This window comes from Epinephelus lanceolatus, chromosome 20 (assembly GCF_041903045.1).
Source record: "Epinephelus lanceolatus isolate andai-2023 chromosome 20, ASM4190304v1, whole genome shotgun sequence".
Taxonomy (NCBI): domain Eukaryota; kingdom Metazoa; phylum Chordata; class Actinopteri; order Perciformes; family Serranidae; genus Epinephelus; species Epinephelus lanceolatus.
Window position 1 is genome coordinate 1,328,919 of NC_135753.1, and position 7,215 is coordinate 1,336,133.

Sequence of the window (7,215 nt, forward strand, 5' to 3'; positions counted from 1 at the left end):
TATGCAGATACAGCAGATGGGTGGAGGCAACAGCCACTGCATGCTAGGACCACAGGACAGTCGCAAAGTTTCTTTGCCAAGAAGTTTTTCCACGATTCGGGATGCCAGATACCATATCGTCAGATAATGGTAAACATTTTGTATCTAACGTGATACAGGAGACATTGAAGCAGTTAGGCATCAAACAAACATTTGGCTGCATTTACCACCCCCAGTCACAGGGAGCAGTAGAAAGAGCTAATGGCATTTTGAAAACAAAAATAGCCAATGGGGTCCCTACAAAGGGCCCCCATTGGAACAACTGCAAAATGAAATGTTTGATTACTTACGAAATCTGACTCGTATCCACAGGACCACATACCAGCAGGTGAAGGGGGCCACGGAAGACAGAGGGGTTGAGATCCCGGAGGACCTTCAAAGAATACTCCCAGGAGAGTGGGTATACGTCAAGGTGTTCAAAAGAAAGTGGGACCAGCCAAGAAGGGAAGGCCCATACAAGGTTGTATTAGCAACCCCAACAGCCCTGAAAGTCGAAGGTAAGGACGTTTGGTTTCATTTTAACCACTGCTGCTGCAGAGCACAACCCGGAGACCTATACCCCAACCCAGGGCCAGACGGAGAACAACTCCCTCTGAGCCACAAGGGGAAGGCAAAGCCGCCTCTAGGGGAGTAGGGGGTCATCCGGAAGGGGAAGGCGATGCCTCCCCGCAGGAGCATGGGACAAGGCGATCCTTACGTTTGGCGGCCAGATGGGACCCGAACGGAGCCCAGAGCAACAGCAGTGGGTCGCTCCCAGGGAGGGTATCATCAGAGAGTACCTCGGAAGGGAGCACCCCCTCCACAGTGGCTAGCAATGAGACTCATGAGTCATCACCTGGCACCTGCCATAGGGATGCTGATGAGAGCAAAGGGGCAGAGAGAGCAGAGGAAGTTGAGGAAGCAGCAGCAGCAGAAGAAGAAAGCCCTAGCTCAGAAGCAGGCGCGCCAGAAGGCAAAGAAAGCTCAGAAACAGACCCAGGAGAGGGACCAGCACCCTAGTAGACCAAATAGCGAGGAGGCCCCAGGCAGGGAGAGGGTCAGGCCAAAACAGAGGGGAGGGTTAAGGCAGGAGCAATTGCTACAGTGCTACTAACACTATTGCTTGTCATGGCAGGGATAAGCCAAAGTGAGGGAGCAGAACAAGGTGGGCAGAATCAGAAACAGATAGAGAACTGCTTAGTCGCATTAGGAACCATGGCCGCAAAACAGGGAAAGATACCCAGAAAGGAGATAGTGCAGTTAACCTATTATAAGTCGCATGCTTATGACAATGTATTGGTGGAGGGCCCAGGAAACATCAGGTTGCATGGCCAGTCTTTAGGACTACAATGTAGTGCTGAAGGTATGGTAACAGCAAGAGTCTGGTGTGACAAAAAAGGTTGCACCAACACGAGCACAGAGCATATGGTGCCTTTAGAAGTAGCTCAACAGTGGCTCAAACTAGACCCCAAACCCAACAGGAGACCAAGAAGTGTACCAGCCATGTTTTACCAATGGTTAGAATACTCTGCCAAACAGGTAACCGACAGCTCGTGCATAGCCTGTCACAGAAAGATGGACCTGCCCATGGTCAGGCCCCTCCCAGGTATAGAGGATTGTGAGCGGCGAGATACCTGTTTTGCACAGTGTGCCATGTGGATGGCGGCAGGGAAGGCAAGGTACGTAAACGATAGCGAAATTTGCCCAATAAGCCTTAAGGGTGCCCCTGATCAAATCAAAAAACAGTTTCAAGTACCCCCGGTAGTGCATTTGGCAAGAGACATTGTGTTCCCATTTTGTGTGGCACGGGGATCCATAGATTACTTGTTAGAAAACTCCACCCTCAGTAATAGCACCCAAGAAGCGGATGAGCTGATCCAGTGCAGGTACGATAGCTTCACATGTTAGAACTAATCGGACTTGGAACACAAAGATGTGCAAAACTACAGAGAAAGCTAAAATCCAATGTCACCAGGTGGTGAGCGGTACAGCAGCCACTGCACATGCCATGGGGTACTACATGTAAGCACTTGGGACTAAAATGGAAAGTACCTAGGATTCAATATTTTTAAAAAATAAAATGAAACTTGGCTCGAACATAGTGGTGGGGAAGTTTGGGGAATTCCAGCCCGGACTGATACAGCCTGGTACACCAGTATGAATCATACCCAGGTGGCTCGAAAAGATTACACAGTTAAGATCTGACTCAGCATAGGGGAAAACCATGCCACCATTATGTTCTGGCTCAAGTGGGAAGGATTAAGGAAAAAAGGTGGAGATTCAGCAGAATCTTCACCAGCATAAAAGGGAGAGCACAGAGATTGAAACTTACCGTAAGTCTTGTTCCAGAGCTTGACTCATGACTTGTATGTGTTGTTGCTTGTGAACACATTAAACTCGGTTGCACCTGATTCTACGTGTCTCCAGTGATTTTCTGAGTACCAGCCATCTGATTCTAAAATACTTTCTGAGTAAAGGGGAGTCCAACCAAAGAAGCTGAAGGTGAGGCCTGGAGCCAACTGGCCCAGCTTCAGGCATTGACTTTTGCCACATCACTCCGAACCTCAGGAAACATACCAGGACATACTGGTCCCTGTTACCACGCTGACCTGCTCTATGGGCGTGTTCAATTTTGAAATCCGTATTCACTTCAATATCCAGTGCCTCAGCGAGAAGCTTCTGCACAAACCTTTGCATGTCTCGTCCTTCGGAGCCTTCCACTATTCCAACTATACGAATATTATTATGGCGGCCGGCGTCTTTGAAGTAAATATTTTCTCCTGGAGTTGGGCAATGTTTTTGACTGCAGTGGCTCCCCGGCTTTGGCCTTGATCTTCTAGGGCTGAAATTCAGGTCTCAGCTTCAGTCAGTTGAGCTCCTGGCTTCTCCACCGCTGTTTGGACTGCATCCATGCCAGACTTTAGCCCACTCATATCGGACGCAATGCCATGCAGCAGCATTTTAATGCTCGTTAGCTCTGCTGCGCTATCCGTCTGTGATACGGTTGGAGTCGCTGCCATGTTCTCTCTGTGTCTTTGTGAGTGTGTCGAGTAAGCCTTCTCAAACGATACTGTGTAAGGGTTTTGTGGACTTGTTGCATATTAGTATGAAGATACAATCCTCTGCATGCTTATTTTCTGTATGTAGAGTATGACAATTATAGGAGCCACATCTGCTTATCCCTCTGCAGTCCACAACCGCGCCGGTGCGTCAAAATCACGTGACCAATTTGAGACGACGTAGCACCAACACACAGCCTCGCTGAGTCCCCGTTTCATTTTGTGTGGAACGTGCAAACTTCAAACTTTGTACCACTTTTTAAATCGTCTTGATAGTCCATATAAAACCGGACTTATGATAAATAATAAACGCCATGATTTTCCTGAATATTGTTGTCACGTTTGATCTGCGTTTGGTGCAGGAAGAAACGGTAAAAACGGGCCATTCGGCCTGACGAAAGTGCTGAAGGCAACAACAGCAAAAAAAACCAAAAACGACACCCCCTTTCCTATTGGTTGAAAAATGCACCACGTCAACCAATCACAAAATTGTATGGCAACACACATCATTTGTTGCTGGGGAAGAGGGGAAAGTTGTGGGAGTGACGGCAGCGAGAGAGACAGCGATCGCGATCATAGATAGAGTTGGGATTTGTGACATTTAGCGTGTTTGGAGTGTATAGTTAGTGTGTGGTGTAGTGTGTTTTGGAAGAGGAGAGAGGAAAATGAGCCTCCAACGACCGCATTGAGCGGTACTCGGAGGTCCGCACAGAGGAGCGGACGGTGTGGCAGGGCACGCCCACCAGGTCCGGATCTCCGCTGCTCTCCGCTGAGTGATACTCCTCCTGTGTCCTCCTGTTGTGTCCTCCTCCTGTAGTGTGTTGTGGTGGACAGGAACTGTTTTTCAGAGTGGCACAAATAATTTGTGTGGCATCTGATTGTTTTGTAAATAGTTGTTCAAAAAACGCCTGAGGCATTGCTTGCATTTTAATGTAAATAGTTATATAATAACGTTGTTGTTTGCTAAATTAGGACATATGTTTTTGAAGTTTACAATTTATATTTCTATTCCAAGTTCCAAAAATGGTTCGTTAGACATGTATGTGGTTTTCACAGTAAAAAATCAAACTTTTCCTACTCGGATTTTATGTTTTTTTTGTGATTTTAGGTCCAGTGTGTTAATATAGTATGTCAAAATGAAAAAATAACTGTAAAGTCACACAGGTGAGGTTGTGCTGAAAAGAATGATACCAAACAAGGCAAGGTAAACAGTTTTTTAAGGTGAAATTTAAAGGTAAAATGAAAAGTAGTCAAAAACAGCCAATTATCCGCTAGACCCCAGAGGGATTTATTTGTCTGTCTCACAGTTATGTCAGGTCTCCATGGGTGGCAGTGTAGGGATTCTTTATAAGCACAGGTGTAGGTGGTCTGGCAAGGCATGGGGTGGAAGGTCATGCGGTTTATACCGCTCACTCGCTCACTCACTCCTTTTGTTTTCCAGCAGCATCACATCATAATCAAGCTCATTAATCAAGTCATGTTTTTGTTCTAACTTTTCGACTATTACATGGGAACACCGCCCGAACTTGAGCAACAGCATGGAGAGCTGTTTTGTTATCAAGAGTGTGTCAAAAACAGTCTCTCACACCCATGCAGAGTGATTACAGGAGGGCAGGATAGTCACTATACAAGTAAAAACCAGATCTCACCTGGAGACTTGGAGCTTCTTGCACAACAACTTGGGAAGCAGCAAATTCATCATCGTCACCCTGAAAAGAAAGAAAAGTTTATGGGCACCGACTATCACCTGGGAGGTCCGGTTAGTACACTCACCTGTACAGACGCTTGTATCGCTCATTTGGAACAGAATTGCGCTGATGCGGCAGTCGGCCACTTTGATGTTGATGTTTCTCATTCAAGACTTTATTCATTGAAATGACTTATGAATTTATGCAAATTGGAGGAAAGAGATAATTGTTCATCTCATGTGACTGTAGCCCCTTTTACACTGCCAGATTTTCCGCGAATGTTGGGCCGTTTTTCCAGCAAGCTGCGAGCGTTTAGACTAGGGCTGTCAACGAATATTCTAAATTCAAATTTAAATTCAAATTTGAAAAAAAAAAGGACCTTCGAATGTGAAAATTGATATTCGATTGTGGAGAAAAAAAAAACACCACTGCAGCTGTCCTCTTTGCGAGTGTGCGTTGGCCTGGGCCGCTGTACTGAAAGCACTGCATAAACGCCAGGGCCACACCACCCGCGGAAGTGCTGCTGGTCGACAGGAGGTTCTGCTCCCAGCTGTTGTCTCCGTCACCCCCCGGCTTGACACATTTGCTCGCGGCTCGCGCAAAAAATAGACCAGACGCTGAAACGGAGCTGCGCAATCGGTTAACATGGGCGGTGTGGCCATGGGTCAGAGAGGGGGGCGAGCGAGAGGTCCGCGGTCGTTTATAACGTAATGTTACAGATAATTGTTTTATGTGTTTTAATGTGTAGGTATGTAAATGTTTTCAAAGATGTTTATGTTGAAATAAAAATACCTACAGGTAGTTATGTTTCCTTGTATTAATACATTTACAAGTATGTTTCCTTGTATTAGTTTGCCCTCTTGTGGACATAATGCGAAAAAAAAAATTTGAATGGTTCGAACCTATGAGTTATTTTTAGAAGGAATATTCGAACGTCATTTTTGAGCAATTTTGACAGCCCTAGTTTAGACACACAGAGCCGGATTGGCAAGTTGATCTAAGGTGCCCAATTTTCCGCCTCGTAGGGTAGTCATATTCAGTCATATATATCACAGAACCCTTTTAGTTTAAACAGACCGAGGCGGCCTTCCGCAACGAGAGGTGCTGTTGAAGACTTGTGTGAAGAGCTGTTGATGATGCCGCACCTGCGAGCCACTGGCGGTGGATAAACAGGAAACAGCTGATAGCAGGAATTAGTGAGCAGCTAGTAGCAAGAGGGAAACCAAACTGACAGACACTGTAAAGATGAGCAACTGGGGAGACAAGGAATTGCGCGCCCTCCTTGTCCTCGCAAATGAAGAGGCAATTAACTGTCAGATGAAAAAAACCTGGATGAGCACCAATTTCCTGATGTTAAATTCAGACAAAACTGAAGTTATTATTCTTATTATTCTTATAATTATTCTATAAATATATTATATTCTTATTCATGTATTCTTATTCTTATTATTCTTGGCCCCAAACAACTCAGAGACTCTTTATCTGATGACATAGTTTCTCTAGATGGCATTGCTCTGGCCTCTAGCACTACCGTACGACACCTCGGAGTAACATCTGATCAAGATTTGTCTTTTAATTCTCATTTAAAACAAACCTCACGGACTGCATTTTTTTCATCTGCGTAATATTGCGAAAATTAGGCCTAACCTGACCCGAAAAGATGCAGAAAAATTGGTCCACGCTTTTGTTACCTCAAGGCTGGATTACTGTAACTCTCTATTATCAGGTAGCTCTAGTAAGTCCTTAAAAACTCTCCAGCTAATTCAGAATGCAGCAGCACGTGTACTAACAGGAACTAAGAAACGAGATCATATTTCTCCTGTTTTAGCTTCTCTGCACTGGCTCCCTGTAAAATCCAGAATTGAATTTAAAATCCTACTGTTAACTTATAAAGCTCTAAATGGTCAGGCTCCGTCATATCTTAGAGAGCTCATAGTGCCTTATTATCCCACCAGAACACTGCACTCTGAGAACGCAAGGTTACTCGTGGTCCCTAAAGTCTCCAAAAGTAGATCAGGAGCCAGAGCCGTCAGCTATCAGGCTCCTCTCCTTTGGAATCATCTTCCTGTTACGGTCCGGGAGGCAGACACCGTCTCCACATTTAAGACTGGACTTAAGACTTTCCTCTTTGATAAAGCTTATAGTTAGGGCTGGCTCAGGCTTGTCCTGTACTATCTACTACTATGTACTATGGAGCCTTTGTGCTCCACTGTCTCTCAGATTAACTCATATCGCAGCGGTGCCTGGATAGCGTGACGTGTGTGTGGTTGTGCTGCTGCCGTGGTCTTGCCAGATGCCTCCTGCTGCTGCTGCCATCATTAGTCATTAGTCATACTTCTACTGTTATTATACACATATGATTATTGTCACACATGTATACTGCCAGATATTAATATATACTTTCAACATATTGTACCACAGTAGCCAGAACTATAACTATAAGCTACTAA

The 7,215-nt window shown here is 45.3% G+C and overlaps 1 protein-coding gene across 1 annotated transcript in view; it reads left to right on the forward strand.

The window, feature by feature from the left end:
- Nucleotides 1-3,662, forward strand: part of LOC144458931 (uncharacterized) — a 131,911-nt gene extending 128,249 nt beyond the window's left edge. Inside the window, exon 6 of the mRNA XM_078162781.1 lies at nt 352-3,662. The gene's annotated coding sequence lies outside the window, so the exon portion shown is untranslated. The remainder of the gene's footprint in view (nt 1-351) is intronic.
- The last annotated feature ends 3,553 nt before the right edge of the window (nt 3,663-7,215 follow it).